Source organism: Oncorhynchus keta, chromosome 33 (genome assembly GCF_023373465.1).
Source record: "Oncorhynchus keta strain PuntledgeMale-10-30-2019 chromosome 33, Oket_V2, whole genome shotgun sequence".
NCBI classification, from domain to species: Eukaryota; Metazoa; Chordata; class Actinopteri; order Salmoniformes; family Salmonidae; genus Oncorhynchus; species Oncorhynchus keta.
In genome coordinates, this window is record NC_068453.1 from 2,695,181 (window position 1) to 2,712,285 (window position 17,105).

The window sequence follows — 17,105 nt, forward strand, 5'->3', positions numbered from 1 at the left end:
AAAAAATCCAGAAAATCTCATTGTAGGATTTTTTATTAATTTATTTGCAAATTATGGTGGAAAATAAGTATTTTACTGTGTTATAACTACTGTAGCAATTTTTTCAGGAAATTGTATAGCTCTATGTACTCTCAGGAAACCACAGATGTTTTTTGACTCACTGAATAATGTTCACTCTATCAGTGATACAGAATCTAAACAGTGTGATAAACCCATCATAGTTGATGAGATTATCGAGTCTATCAAACATCCTAAAGAACAATAAATCCCCAGGTATTGATGGAATTACAGCATAATTGTACACGTTATTTTCTGAACAAGTAGCTCCCTTCCTACTTGGAAGTCTTTTGAGAGAGTATTAAAACAATGTTCTCCCTCCTACAATGAGTCCGGGGTTAATAACATTGATACCTAAGCCTAAAAAAGAAGTGCTGCTCATCGATAACTGGCATCCAATTTGTCTTCTTAATAATGATATTAGCCTTATTGCTTGCAAAAAATAATTAAAGAAGTCCTGGATGCAATCATTGATGAAACACAGTCTGGCTTAATGAGGAACAGGCATATTTCTAACAATATCAGACTAGTATAATTAAGACACACTTGACTACTCAGACCTAATATCCGAGGATAGCTTCATATTCATTTTTTGTTTTTTTTTATAAATAATTTGACAGTGGAGCATCAGTTCCTCTTTGGGGATTTTTTTTCTGTAAGGCTATTAAGAGTCTATACGAATGGTAACAACTCTATCAAACTGAAACATGGCACCTCACCTAGATTTGAGTTAAAGAGAGGAATTAGGCAAGGTTGTCTTATCTCACCGTATCAATTATTTTTACTCGTCACCCAACTACAAATAAAACTACTTACAAATTATTTAAATAATAGTCCTGTACAAGGTATTTCCATGGCTGATAAAGAAATTATAAGCCAGCTGGCTGACAATACTACACTTTTTTTTTCTGAAAGACGCTAGTCAGATTCCCATATCGATCAATGTGATAGAATCCTTTTCCAAAGCATCTGGTCTATGCCTTAACATTAATAAATGTGAACTCATGGCTCTCAAAGTGGCACCCTCATATTATGGTATTCCAGTGAAAGAAGAATTTACATATTTAGGCATAACCCTTACTAAGGATCAGAAGTCTAGAGGCTTACTAAATTTTAACCCTCTTAATGTAAAAAAAAACCCAGATGAAGCTAAATCAATGGCTACAGAGGGACTTATCTTTAAAAGGAAGAGTCCTAAAAGTATCGCTAGATTAACTTAGGTACCCTTTTCCCCCACCTGTTTTGTGGGAAGCTAACTTTGACTTTGTTCAGAGAACATAGCCCAAAGCTTCACGGTTTGGTTTTTGTTCTTTGTTGTGTCGACATCATTTTTTATAAAAAGAAAATGTACGCTTACCATGCTGCACCCTGGTCCAGTCCTTCAGCCAGCCGTGACAGAACGTGTCAAGACCTGACCCTCAGAACATACCTACAATTAAACTTGTTGACTCATCAATAGGAAAGATTTGTTTTTCTTTTAATCCATTCAACAACACTAGAGAGAAACGAGCCTTGTTTCAACAGGATGTTGTATTTATACCTTTGTCATGCCTTCTTGGAATTAGTGATGCACCGATATGACATTTTTGGCCGATATCCAATATTTTCCTTGACAATAAAACGATACCGATATAACAAAAAATGGTGGACTTTTAAGCATTCTAGTACAGTTAAATAGTTACCACACACATGGACGCAGCGGTCTATGGCACTGCATCTCAGTGCAAGCGGCGTAACAACAGTCCCTGGTTCGAATCCAGGCTGTATCACATCTGGCCGTGATTGGGAGCCCCATAGGGCAGCGCACAATTGGCACAGCGTCGTCCGGGCCATCATTGAAATAAGAATATATTCTTAACTGACTTGCCTAGTTAAATAAAGGTTACAAACTCACACACACCACACTAACCAAAAAGTTATTTTGTTGGCATTTACGTATGTCCCCATTACCTGTAAAACATCATCAAAACCTATTTCTTTCACTTACTTGCTGTGCTGTTTCATTGTTAATTTGTTCCGTCGTTTCATTCTCAACCAGGATATCTATGGAACACCGTTTGTGTCTTTGCGTGTCAAAAAATATACACGTCAAATAACCCTATTTGACGTGTCAAATAAGCATGTTGACCAATCTTAATTGCCTACCGTCTGTAAGATGTTAGTGTCTTAACGACTGTCCCACAAGTGCATGTTCATTAATTGTTCATGGTTCATTGAACAAGCATGGGAAACAGTGTTTAAACCGTTTACAATGAAGATCTGTAAAGTTATTTGGATTTTTACGAATTATCTTTGAAAGACAGAGTCCTGAAAAGGGGCAGTTTCTTTTTTTGCTGAGTTTACTTGCCACCTTGCATCATAAAGACTTATTATTTTTAAATAACAGTCACAATTTACCAATTATACTTTGCGGTTCTGATCCTCTCGAACCTTTCTATTTATTTTGTATTTTATTAAACAGTAACATGCAAAACACAAGAAACAACTTTTTTAATTTATTTTTATTTCACCTTTATTTAACCAGGTAGGCTAGTTGAGAACAAGTTCTCATTTGCAACTGCGACCTGGCCAAGATAAAGCATAGCAGTGTGAACAGACAACACAGAGTTACACATGGAGTAAACAATTAACAAGTCAATAACACAGTAGAAAAAAAACAGCCAGAGAGATTCCACAAAGAAATTAGATTCATTTTTAAAAATAAAGTACAAATCCACATTATATCAATTAAAATAGACATGTAGCGAATACATATTTTTTAATATTTAGTTTATACGTTTTAATGATTCAGAATAGTTTTCCAAATCAGACTTTTAAAAATGAAGGGTCTTTTTCTTCAAAAATGTTGATTTGTGTATGAAAAGGGATTTATGACCTACTCACGTTCAATTGTGGAATTAGTGTAGTAAAATATGTCAAACTTAGATATTTCAATGGTTGCATGTATTCTGTTGACAAGATATAGTTTTACATCAGCCCAGAACACTTCATTATGTAAATAATTACAGAATAAGTGTTCAATAGATTCAGTTTCTAGTTCACAAAATCTGCATTCACTGGTAACATCATAAATATATTTGGAAATCAAGCTATTACACGGATATAATCTATGGATAATCTTAAAGGAGATCTCCTTTACTTTATTGATCACAACATAGATGTGTGTGGAGTGAGCCAAGCACATTGCCACTTTACATCAAACAATGAATCCCAACAAAATATCACAGAGGGAATAGACTTCCTGTAGAAACTATCCCTTAATAAACAATAGTTGAATATCTTATCTTGTAAACCTATGCCATTCACCTGGATATCGCTGACAATAGGATATGTTCCAAAATATGCATTATTCTGAAGTAAAGATTTTAGCTTTTATAACAGTCATATTCCTTGCATGAAACCTCAAAGTTGTATCTTTCCATAAATTCTCTTTGCGTAAATAGATTCCCACTAATACTAACTATTTGGCTGACAAGGACAATGTTTTCGAGAACCAGTTATAGTAAAATAACATCTTGTTTCTATGTAATATCGACCCATTGATCCATATAAAACATTTGAGGCGACAAATTGTGTTTATACAGCAAAGTCCAGCACATTAAAGCCTGCTTGTGAAAAGCCACCAATTTCACAGGAAGTTTACCAACAAGTTTACCCGCATGTACTTTTTAAAGTACCTTTTAACCCAGTTGACTTTTGAAATCTGATTAAAGAGAGTGAAGTCTAAGACATTTAGACCACCATCACAAATGCTGTTAGTGATACCATCTCTTTTCATCTTATGTGGCTTGTTTTTTTTTCCCATATGAAGTTATACAAAGCCTATCTAAAGGTACAGCAAGTGGATTTGGGTATGTCAATAGAAGAAAAAAGATAACCCCTCAGCTTTGGATAAAAGCACACTTCCTTGAAGACCTAAATCCCACCCTAACCATGATGAGCATTCTTTTGGGACAGATTCAGTTACAGGATTCAAATGAAGATCATTCACAGCCTTAACATTTTTGGTGATCTTTACACCAAGTTAGGTTACAGTATCTTTTGCAGAGATGTTATAATCTGCTGGATTGACCGCTCCTTTCAGAACAAACATCTCACATTTGGAAAGACGTAATACCAAACCTGAGATTTTGGAGAACTGCTTCACAATATCCAATGATAATCTAACTTGTGACACATTTGTCAAAGAAAGTGAGGTGTCATCTGCCATGTGGGATATTTTGCTCTCTCTGGCCTGGAATTAATGTAATGCCTTCAAATTGACTTTGATAAACTAATGAGCACAAGATTTGAGATACTAACAAAAATACAGAAGTTGAGATTGGACAACCTTGTTGTAATTCCTTTGTAAATGTTAAACCTTGAGGGTGTTCCATGACAGAGTTTGATACAGCTATTGTCACCATTATACAGAGTTTTAATAACAACACAAATGACCAAACTTAGAATGCTTAAGACAAAGATAAAATTGTGACATAAGATATCAAATGCTTTCTGAAAATCCAAAAATAAGATGACAGGTAAGTCATCCAATAGATCACAATACTCAACCAAGTCTAACACCAGTCTCAGATTATTAGATATATGGCGCCCTTTCATAAACTCTGATCATCATTCATCAATCAGATCATTCAAGCATGACTTTAACCTTTTTTGCAAAGATTGAGGCTATAATTTTGTAGTCCTTATTTAGGAGTGTGATTGGATGCCAATGATCAATATTTAAGAGATCCTTGTGTGATTTATGCATAAGAGTAATAACCCCTTGCTTCAGAGAGGCAGGTAGTTCTCCCTTTATAGCCTAATTAAAGGTTTCAAGTAAAAAATTCTGCAATTTCTTCAGAGAAGGTTTTGTAAAATTCAGAGGTTAATCCATCACAACCTGGAGATGTTATTTTTTCATTGAACAACCCCATATCGGATGTCCATAATGGATAAATCTTGACAAGACCGATTTAATTCTTCACTAACTGAGTTAACATTCTCTATAGAATCAAGGAGATCCTTAGTCACTCAAACTGTTATCTAAGGAGTAAACATTCTCATAAAACTTAGTGGTAAAGTCTAATAACAACTCTCTATCCTCAGTGGTCACCCCATTAATCTTAAATTTCCAAAGTGTGTTGAGTTCCCCTCTCCTATTTTCCAAATAAAAAAAAGTATCTACTGTTCTTTTCACCTTTTTCAAGACATTGTTTTCTGGATCTTATGAAGGTTCCTCTAGCCTTTTCCTCATAAAATGTATCTAGTTGATTCTGTAAAATCATTCAATTTAGCTTTCTCATTAAGATCAAGATGCTCAATCTCTGTGATATCTAGGGTTGGAAAAAGGGTTGAATATTTTGTGGAAATTTTCCTTGGGAAGTTGATAAGCCCGGAAATGTTGCTTAAATTTATCAAAAAAATTAGCTGATAACAGTTAACCTTTTTATGGGATACACAAGGCAATTCTCGGTCTTGTGGCATATTTTGGTTAAACCAACCCGAAATTCAATGGAATTGTAACCCTCTGCATGCAGAGTGCATTCTTCCATCACATGTACAGCTGATTCTCAAGATCCTGCACACTAATGAGATGCTATTGAGCCCAAACTACTACTCTGTCTGAGCCAAGGACTACATGCTTTCTGGTAAGATTTGATTACACTACTGGGTGGGGTGAATATTTTTTATAATTACTTGATTTTTTGTTAACTAGTAAATAGTATCCTACAGCAAAGTGTGTTTAAATCATGTCTAACTTGTTAGCAATTTCTGCTAGTTAGTTTTTGCTACCATGTGGGTTTTAGCTTGCTTGAGCCTGCTAACTGAGGAGTGTTAATTCAGCTGTTACCATACATGTTTAATTTTAAAACATTTATTTTACAAAGGAGTTGTTTAATCTAACTGCTTAACTATTTATCTGTACATGGAATTGTATTTATTTATTTTTTTACTCATTTTTATTCTAATCTTTACAGGAAAATGCCACGGGCACTATGATGTGTGAAGACATTTCACTGCAGCTAATGTAGAAGGAAAAGCTGTGTACATTTGCAAATACTGTTCGAAGTCATATGTGAAGAATCAGACACCTCATCGATAGCAACAGCTCATGGTCCTCCTGGAATCAGACGTTTTTTTCACTCAATGGAGGAACATAGTCAGATAAATGCTGATGAAAGTCTTGCTCGAGATGTGTATGCAACTGGTTCACCTCTGATGCTCACAGGCAATGCGTATTGGAAGAGATTTCTGAATGTTCTTCGCCCAGCATACACCCCTCCAACCAGATATGCTTTATCTACTCATTTGCTGGATGCAGAGTTCAACAGAGTTCAAGTGAAGGTCAAGCAAATCACAGAGAAAGCAGACTGTATTGCAATAATCTCTGATGGGTGGTCGAATGTTCGTGGCCAAGGAATAATTAACTACATCATCTCCACCCCGCAACCAGTATTCTACAAGAGCACAGACACAAGGGACAACAGACACGCCGGCCTCTACATTGCAGATGAGCTGAAGGCAGTCATCAATGACCTTGGAACACAGAAGGTATTTGCACTGGTGACAGACAATGCTGCAAACATGAAGACTGCTTGGTCTAAAGTGGAGGAGTCCTACCCTCACATCACACCCATTGGCTGTGCTGCTCATGCATTTAATCTGCTCCTCAAGGATATCATAGCACTGCAAATAATGGATACACTCTACAAGAGAGCCAAGGAAATGGTTAGTTATGTAAAGTGCCATCCTATAGCAGCAATCTACCTCACCAAGCAAAGTGAGAAGAGCACCACATTGAAGCTGCCCAGCAACACCCGTTGGGGTGGTGTTGTCATCATGTTTGACAGTCTCCTGGAGGGGAAAGAGTCTCTTCTAGAAATGGCCATATCACAGTCTGCCGACATGGACAGCCCCATCAAGAGGATCCTCCTGGATGATGTATTTTGGGAGAGTGGCACGCAGCCTGAAACTCCTGAAACCTATAGCAGTAGCCATTGCACGGATTGAGGGAGACAATGCCATCCTGTCTGATGTTCAGACTCTGCTTGCAGATGTAGGAGAAGAAATCCACACTGACCTGCCTACTTCACTGTTTCGCCAAGCAGAGGAAACTGCAGTTCTGAAATACATCAAAAAGCGTGAAGACTTTTGCCTGAAGCTCATACACGCCGCAGCGTACATGTTGGACCCCAAGTATACTGGCAAGAGCATCCTGTCTGGTGCAGAGATCAACAAGGCCTATGGTGTCATCACTACTGTGTTTCCCTACCTTGGCCTGGATGAGGGCAACATTATTGGCAGTCTGGCAAATTACACTTCCAAGCAAGGGCTTTGGGATGGAGATGCAATATGGCGGTCGTGCCAAGATATCTCATCAGCCACCTGGTGGAAGGGACTTTGTGGATCTGAGGCTCTTTCCCTTGTTGCCTCCATCATCCTCCAAATCCCACCAACATCAGCCACCTCAGAGCGCAACTGGTCCTTGTTTGGGAACACACATACCAAAGCACACAACAGGCTGACCAATACAAAGGTTCGAAAAATTGGTGGCCATCCGGACAAATTTGAGGCTTTTTGAGCCTGACAACGAGCCATCCTCAACAAGGTTGGAAAGTGACAGTGAAGAGGCCTCAGAGTCTGATGTTCAAGAGGTGGACATTGAGGAGGTCCAGGCAGAAGACATGGAAGCCTGAGAGGAAGACAACCAAAGTTTTAGTTTCTAGACTATCATTTTGTTGAAATGTATGTTGAAAACATTTTTGGGAGATGCGATGGATCATTGGGGATCATTCAATATTCCCTTTCTTTTGTTGTTCAGTGAAATCATCCCGTCTGAAGTCAACTCATTTAATAAAAATTCAATTCGTAACTAGATAGTTTTTTAAAATGTATATTGGAAGGATTTAATCATTTGCAATTATGTCTACTTGATAAGGTAAAAGGTTTATGTTTGTCTCCATAGGATATGGTACATATATCCAATGCAAAACCCATCTACATTTAAATGGTATTAATATTAATTTGCATATATTTCTGTTAATTCCCATATATTCCTTGTTGATTCCCACCTCTGAATATTCCCAAAATGTGCATCCCTAGTGATATCCACAATTGTCTAATAGAGTTCAGCTACCTCACATCTCCTTTCTTAAAGCAAGCCGTTTTCCATAAGTAATACAGGCTAAGCGGATTTTATATTTCAGCAGGTCCCAATATTTCCCATGTTCTGCATTAGATGTAGCTATATTCCAGTAAACAGAAATATTCTTAATTACATTTTTTAAATCATCATGCAATAACAATGAGTTATTTAATTCCCAATATCCACCAGAGTATTTCTTATCATCATTATTGCACATTCTTAGTCAGCCATATGACTTTATGACCCGTCAGGACTGCAAGCAGTTTTTTACATCTACAGTGTTGGGCTCAAGACTAAAGGTTATCACCCACAAGTAAATTCTCTATTACTCCATGTGTATTGTTTCTCTCCAGGTTTTTAACTCTCCATATGTCAATTAAGTCCAGGCTTTGGCAGAAATTCACCAATTTGTTAACATCAATGTTAGGTTTATGGGTCAATCTATCACTCTCTTTATAATAAACTATATTAGATCCACCAGGATCTGCATTGCAGTCCTTGCAAAAACAATCTAAAAAATGGCTTCTCTCTTCAACAGGTTTCGTATCCCCCTGGCATAAACTTCAAGTCCATATATACAGAATAGAAAGAAACATCCTATGCAAACTCAACTCCACCCTCTCTATAAAAAGTTGCTTCATATATGTATTAACAAAGTCTTAACTTGTAAACCAAATCACCACAATTCAAAACTAGAAGGCTCAGTTTGCTGTGGGGAAGGGGCTACCTTGTAAACCTACCAGCGGCACAAATCACCCCGGTAGTATTTATTTTCCCTTTTCCTTGATTTTGTGGCTCTTTGACGAGAGGCCACAACTTTGTCTTTGCTGCTTTTTTTGTTTTGATTGTTGATTTTTACCCCTTTTTCTCCCCAATTTTGTGGTATCCAATTGTTTAGTGGCTACTATCTCGTCTCATCGCTACAACTCCCGTACGGGCTCGGGAGAGACGAAGGTTGAAAGTCATGCGTCCTCTGACACACAACCCAACCAAGCCGCACTGCTTCTTAACACAGCACGCATCCAACCCGGAAGAAACACCGTGCACCTGGCAACCTTGGTTAGTGCGCACTGCGCCCGGTCCGCGATGAGACAAGGATATCCCTACCGGCCAAGCCCTCCCTAACCCGGATGACGCTAGGCCAATTGTGCGTCGCCCTACGGACTTCCCGGTCACGGCCGGTTACGAGTCTCTGGTGGCACAGCTGGCGCTGCAGTACAGCGCCCTTAACCACTGCGCCACCCCGGAGGCCGTCTTTGCTGCTTTTTGTTTATTTTTCTTTATTTAACAAGGTAGGCTAATTGAGAACAAGTTATCATTTACAACTGCGACCTGGCCAAGATAAAGCATAGCAGTGTGAACAGACAACAACACAGAGTTACACATGGAGTAAACAATTAACAAGTCAATAACACAGTAGAAAAAAAAGAAAAAAAGCGTCTATATACGTGTGCAAAAGGCATGAGGAGGGAGGTGAATAATTACAATTTAGCAGATTAACACTGCAGTGATAAATGATCAGATGGTCATGTGCAGGTAGAGATACTGGTGTGCAAAAGAGCAGAAAAGTAAATAAATAAATAAATAAAGTATGGGGATGAGGTAGGTAAATTGGGTGGGCTATTTACCAATGGACTATGTACAACTGCAGCAATCGGTTAGCTGCTCAGATAGCAGATGTTTAAAGTTGGTGAGGGAGATAAGTCTCCAACTTCAACGATTTTTGCAATTCGTTCCAGTCACAGGCAGCAGAGAACTGGAAGGAAAGGCGGCCAAATGAGGTGTTGGCTTTAGGGATGATCAGTGAGTTACACCTGGTGGAGCATGTGCTACGGGTGGGTGTTGCCATCGTGACCAGTGAACTGAGATAAGGAGGAGCTTTACCTAGCATGGACTTGTAGATGACTAGGAACCAGTGGGTCTGGCGATAACTATGTAGCCATGGCCAGCCGACTGGAGCATACAGGTCGCAGTGGTGGGTGGTATAAGGTGCTTTATTAACAAAACGAATGGCACTGTGATAAACTGCATCCAGTTTGCTGAGTAGAGTATTGGAAGCTATTAAGTCGATGACATCGCCAAAGTCGAGGATCAGCAGGATAGTCCGTTTTACTTGGTAAGTTTGGAGGCGTGAGTGAAGGATGCTTTGTTATGAAATAGAAAGCCGACTCTAGATTTGATTTTAGATTGGAGATGATTGATATGAGTCTGGAAGGAGAGTTTACAGTCTAGCCAGACACCTAGGTACTTATAGATGTCCACATATTCTAGGTCGGAACCATCCAGAGTGATGATGCGAGTCGGGCGTGCGGGTGCAGGCAGTGAACGGTTGAAAAGAATGCATTTGGTTTTACTAGCATTTAAGAGCAGTTGGAGGCCACGGAAGGAGTGTTGTATGGCATTGAAGCTCGTTTGGAGGTTAGATAGCAGCGTCCAAGGAAGGGCCAGAAGTATACAGAATGGTGTCGTCTGCGTAGAGGTGGATCAGGGAATCGCCCGCAGCAAGAGCAAAATCATTGATATATACAGAGAAAAGATTCGGCCTGAGAATCTAACCCTATGGCACCCCCATAGAGACTGCCAGAGGACCGGACAACATGCCCTCCGAATTGACATGCTGAACTCTGTCTGCAAAGTAGTTGGTGAACCAGGCAAGGCAGTCATTAGAAAAACCGAGGCGACTGAGTCTGCCGATAAGAATATGATGATTGACAGAGTCGAAAGCCTTGGCCAGTTCGATGAAGACGACTGCACAGTACTGTCTTTTATCAATGGCGGTTATGATATCGTTCAGTACCTTGAGCGTGGCTGAGGTGCACCTGTGACCAGCTCGGAAACCAGATTGCACAGCGGAGAAGGTACGGTGGGATTCGAGATGGTCAGTCATCTGTTTGTTGACTTGGCTTTCGAAGACCTTAGATGGGCAGGGCAGGATGGATATAGGTCTGTAACAGTTTGGGTCCAGGGTGTCTCCCCCTATGAAGAGGGGGATGACTGCGGAAGCTTTCCAATCCTTGGGGATCTCAAAACGAGGTTGAACATGCTGGTAATAGGGGTTGCGACAATGGCGGCGGATAGTTTCAGAAATCGAGCGTCCAGATTGTCAAGCCCAGCTAATTTGTACGGGTCCAGGTTTTGCAGCTCTTTCAGAACATCTGCTATCTGGATTTGGGTAAAGGAGAAGCTGGGGAGGCTTGGGCGAGTAGCTGCGGGGGGGTTGGTTGTTGGCCGAGGTTGGTGTAGCCAGGAGGAAGGCATGGCCAGCCGTTGAGAAATGCTTGTTGAAGTTTTCGATTATCGTGGATTTATCGGTGGTGACCGTGTTACCTAGCCTCAGTGCAGTGGGCAGCTGGGAGGAGGTGCTCTTGTTCTCCATGGACTTTACAGTGTCTCAGAAAATTTTGGAGTTAGAGCTAAAAGATGCAAATTTCTGCTTGAAAAAGCTGGCCTTTACTTTCCTGACTGACTGCGTGTATTGGTTCCTGACTTCCCTGAACAGTTGCATATCACGAGGTCTATTCGATGCTATTGCAGTCTGCCACAGGATGTTTTTGTGCTGGTCGAGGGCAGTCAGGTCTGGAGTAAACCAAGGGCTATATCTGTTCTTAGTTCTCCATTTTTGAACGGAGCATGCTTATCTAAGATGATGAGGAAGTTACTTTTAAAGAATGACCAGGCATCCTCAACTGACGGGATGAGGTCAATATCCTCCCAGGATACCCGGGCAAGGTCGATTAGGAAGGCCTGCTCGCAGAAGTGTTTTAGGGAGCGTTTGACAGTGATTAGGGGTGGTCGTTTGACTGCGGACCCGTAGCGGCTACAAGCAATGAGGCAGTGATCGCTGAGATCCTGATTGAAGACAGCAGAGGTGTATTTGGAGGGCCAGTTGGTCAGGATAACGTCTATGAGGGTGCCCTTGTTTACAGATTTAAGGTTGTACCTGGTGGGTTCCTTGATGATTTGTGTGAGATTGAGGGCATCTAGCTTAGATTGTAGGACTGCCAGGGTGTTAAGCATATCCCAGTTTAGGTCACCTAACAGAACAAACTCTGAAGCTAGATGGGGGGCGATCAATTCACAAATGGTGTCCAGGGCACAGCTGGGAGCTGAGGGGGGTCGGTAGCAGGCGGCAACAGTGAGAGACTTATTTCTGGAGAGATGTTTTTTTTAAATTAGATGTTCGAACTGTTTGGGTATGGACCTGGAAAGTATGACATTACTTTGCAGGCTATCCCTGCAGTAGACTGCAACTCCCCTCCCCCTTTGGCAGTTCTATCTTGACGGAAAATGTTATAGTTGGGTATGGAAATCTCAGAATTGTTGGTGGCCTTCCTAAGCCAGGATTCAGACACGGCAAGGACATCAGAGGGTTGGCAGAGTGTGCTAAAGCAGTGAGTAAAATAAACTTAGAGAGGAGGCCTCTGATGTTGACATGCATGAAACCAAGGCTTTTTTGATCACAGAAGTCAACAAATGAGGGTGACTAGCATGGACTTGTAGATGACCTGTGCCCGGGGACACGCAGGGCCTGGGTTTACCTCCACATCACCCGCGGAACAGAGGAGGAGTAGAATAAGGGTGCGGCTAAAGGCTATCATAACTGGTCGCCTAGAGCAATGGGGACAAAGAATAAAAGGAGCAGATTTCTGGGTGTGGTAGAGTATATTCAGGGCATAATGCGCAGACGGGTATGGTGGGGTGCGGGTACAGACCAAATCAAATCAAATTTATTTTATATAGCCCTTCATACATCAGCTGATATCGCAAAGTGCTGTACAGAATCCCAGCCTAAAACCCCAAACAGCAAGCAATGCAGGTGTAGAAGCACAGTGGCTAGGAAAAACTCCCTAGAAAGGACAAAACCTAGGAAGAAACCTAGAGAGGAACCAGGCTATGTGGGGTGGCCAGTTCTCTTCTGGCTGTGCCGGGTGGAGATTATAACAGAACATGGCCAAGATGTTCAAATGTTCTTAAATGACCAGCATGGTCAAATAATAATAATCACAGGCAGAACAGTTGAAACTGGAGCAGAAGCACGGCCAGGTGGACTGGGGACAGCAAGGAGTCATCATGCCCGGTAGTCCTGAGGCATGGTCCTAGGGCTCAGGTCCTCCGAGAGAGAGAAAGAAAGAGAGAATTAGAGAGAGCATACTTAAATTCACACAGGACACCGGATAGGACAGGAGAAGTACTCCAGATATAACAAACTGACCCTAGCCCCCCAACACATAAACTACTGCAACATAAATACTGGAGGCTGAGACAGGAGGGGTCAGGAGACACTGTGGCCCCATCCAACCCCCGGGACAGGGCCAAACAGGATATAACCCCACCCACTTTGCCAAAGCACAGCCCCCACACCACTAGAGGGATATCTTCAACCACCAACTTTGAGACAAGGCCGAGTATAGCCCACAAAGATCTCCACCACGGCACAACCCAAGTGGGGGCGCCAACCCAGACAGGAAGATCACATCAGTGACTCAACCCTCTCAAGTGACGCACCCCTCCTAGGGACGGTATGAAAGAGCACTAGTAAGCCAGTGACTCAGCCCCTGTAATAGGGTTAGAGGCAGAGAATCCCAGTGGAAAGAGGGGAACCGGCCAGGCAGAGACAGCAAGGGTGGTTCGTTGCTCCAGAGCCTTTCCGTTCACCTTCACACTCCTGGGCCAGACGACACTCAACCATATGACCAACTGAAGAGTTGAGTCTTCAGTAAAGACTTAAAGGTTGAGACCGAGTTTGCGTCTCTCACATGGTTAGGCAGGCCATTCCATAAAAATGGAGCTCTATAGGAGAAAGTATGGATACATTTTTCTGCATAATTTTTGGACAGAAAGTTTCTGATTTTTGCAATGTTATGTAAATGGAAAAAAGCTGTCCGTGAAACAGTCTTGATATGTTCTTCAAAAGAGAGAACAGGGTCCAGAGTAACGCCGAGGTCCTTCACAGTTTTATTTGAGACGACTGTACAACCATTAAGATTAATTGTCAGATTCAACAGAAGATCTCTTTGTTTCTTGGGACCTAGAACAAGCATCTCTGTTTTGTCTGAGTTTAAAAGTAGAACGTTTGCAGCCATCCACTTCCTTATGTTTGAAACACATGCTTCAAGCGAGAGCAATTTTGGGGCTTCACCATGTTTCATTGAAATTTACAGCTGTGTGTCATCCGCATAGCAGTGAAAGTTAACATTATGTTTTTGAATGACATCCCCAAGAGGTCAAATATATAGTGAAAACAATAGTGGTCCTAAAACGGAACCTCCAGGAACACCGAAATTTACAGTTGATTTGTCAGAGGACAAATCATTCACAGAGACAAACTGATATCTTTTCGACAGATAAGATCTAAACCAGGCCAGAACTTCTCCGTGTAGACCAATTTGGGTTTCCAATCTCTCCAAAAGAATGTGGTGATCGATGGTCCTGGCAGAGTTGTGCAGACTCAGGACAACTGAGCTTTGAAGGAATACGCAGATTTAAAGAGGAGGCTGTAATTTGCTTTATAATAATCATCCACTCTTGGGGAATGCTGCTTTTTAGTTAGCTTTGCGACAGTATCAAAATGGAATTTCGGATTGTTCTTATTTTCCTCAATTAAGTTGGAAAAATAGGATGATCGAGCAGCAGTAAGGGCTCTTCGATACTGCACGGTACTGTCTTTCCAAGCTAGTCGGAAGACTTCCAGTTTGGTGTGGCGCCATTTCAGTTCCAATTTTCTGGAAGCTTGCTTCAGAGCTCGGGCATTTTCTGTATACCAGGGAGCTAGTTTCTTATGAGAAATGTTTTTAGTTTTTTGGGGTTCAACTGCATCTAAGGTATTGCGCAAGGTTAAATTGAGTTCCTCAGGTGGTTAACTGATTTTTGTCCTCTGGCGCCCTTGGGTAGACAGAGGGAGTCTGGAAGGACATCAAGGAATCTTTGTGTTGTCTGTGAATTTATAGCACAACTTTTGATGTTCCTTGGTTGGTCTGAGCAGATTATTTGTTGCAATTGCAAACGTAATAAAATGGTGGTCTGATAGTCCAGGATTATGAGGAAAAACATTAAGATCCACAACATTTATTCCATGGGACAAAACTAGGTCCAGAGTATGACTGTGACAGTGAGTAGGTCCAGAGACATGTTTGACAAAACCCACTAAGTCGATGATGGCTCCGAAAGCCTTTTGGAGTGGGTCTGTGGACTTTTCCATGTGAATATTAAAGTCACCAAAAATGTTAATATTATCTGCTATGACTACCGATATGAATTCAGGGAACTCAGTGAGGAATGCTGTACATGGCCCAGGAAGCCTGTAAACAGTAGCTATAAAAAGTGATTGAGTAGGCTGCATAGATTTCATGACTTGAAGCTCAAAAGATGAAAACGTCTTTTTATTTTTGTAAATTGAAATTTGCTATCGTAAATGTTAGCAACACCTCCGCCTTTGCGGGATGCACAGGGGATATGGTCACTAATGTAGCCAGGAGGTGAGGCCTCATTTAACACAGTAAATTCATCAGGCTTAAGCCATGTTTCAGTCAGGCCAATCACATCAAGATTATGATCAGTGATTAGTTCATTGACTATAATTGCCTAAGTAGCCCTATTTTGAAATGTGAGGTATCAACAACAGTATACAAGGCATATTGACATTTGAGAGAGACATACAGCGAAGTATAAAGTAATCGCAGGTGTTGATTGGGAGAGCTAGCTAAAACAACAACAGCTAATCAGCTAACACAACAACAGCAGGTAAAATGGCAATGAGTAGGCAGAGAGCACCGGATTAACTACACACAAAGCCTGAGTTCGCGGCTGTGGCCGACAGATACAAAATAAATAAACAAAATGGAGTACCGTGATTAATGGACAGTCCAGCAGGCATCAGCTATGTAGCCAAGTGATCATAGTGTCCAGGGGGCAGCAGTAGATGGAACAGAGAAGCCGCCATTACGCTAGCGACACAGCGTTTAAAGTTAGTAGCAAGGGGCTAGTAGGAGCGTCTGCTCCGACGGAGGCCGGTTGAAGGCACAGCGGATGGAGTATTCGTCGGCAGACCAGTCGTGGTGGTGCGGTGGGGCGCCGTGTCGACAGAGAATCCAAGCCAGATGGCAAAAGAGGTATTGTAGAATTTAGTTTGCTAGCTGGGAGATGCGCCTGGCTCACAGCTAACTGGTGCTAGCTTCGTGGCAGTGGCGTTAGCCACTAAAGCCAATCGGTAGCAGCGGTGATCCGGTGCCAAGGTCCAGAGTTTACAGCAAGGATCCGGTGGAGTATTCGGCTCTAGCCGTGTATGAGTGGTGTTTGGGTGAACAGCTGAGTAGGCCGAGAGGTGGGCCTCAGGGATAGCTTCGGTACTGGGTGCCACGGTGAGTGCAAGCTAGCTGTGAGCTAGCTGTGACGATCAGAAGTAGTGGTCCAGGGATTACGGCAGGAATCCGGCGTTGTTGTGGAGACAGTCCGATACTGGTAGACTAGCGAGTATTATCCAGGCTAAAAACAGGGCCTGTATCTGTGCAGAAGGTAAACGCTGCTAGCAGTGGCTAACAATGACTAATAGCTTGTAGCTAATTAGCTGGTTAGCTTCTGGAGGTTCTTGAATGTGTTCTAAAATTGAAAATAATAGCGATTCCGTATCACATTGGGTTAGGCAGGTTACCGGAAGGTATAACCAAATTAAAAATCGAAAAGAGATTGAAAATAAATTGAAATATATATACAAAAAAATACGAAAAATACAAAAGTACACGAGAGGACAAAACAAACACGTCTTCACTGCTACGCCATCTTGGATAACCTGCAGTCAGGTCCTCGCCGAATCTAAATTCTCTATCTTTCAGTAAGGCGCTTTCCTTTGCTTTCTTCCAAACTGCATCTCTCACTGTGCGAAAAGCAAACTGGATGATGATCGAGCAGCTGCCGATGGCATCTT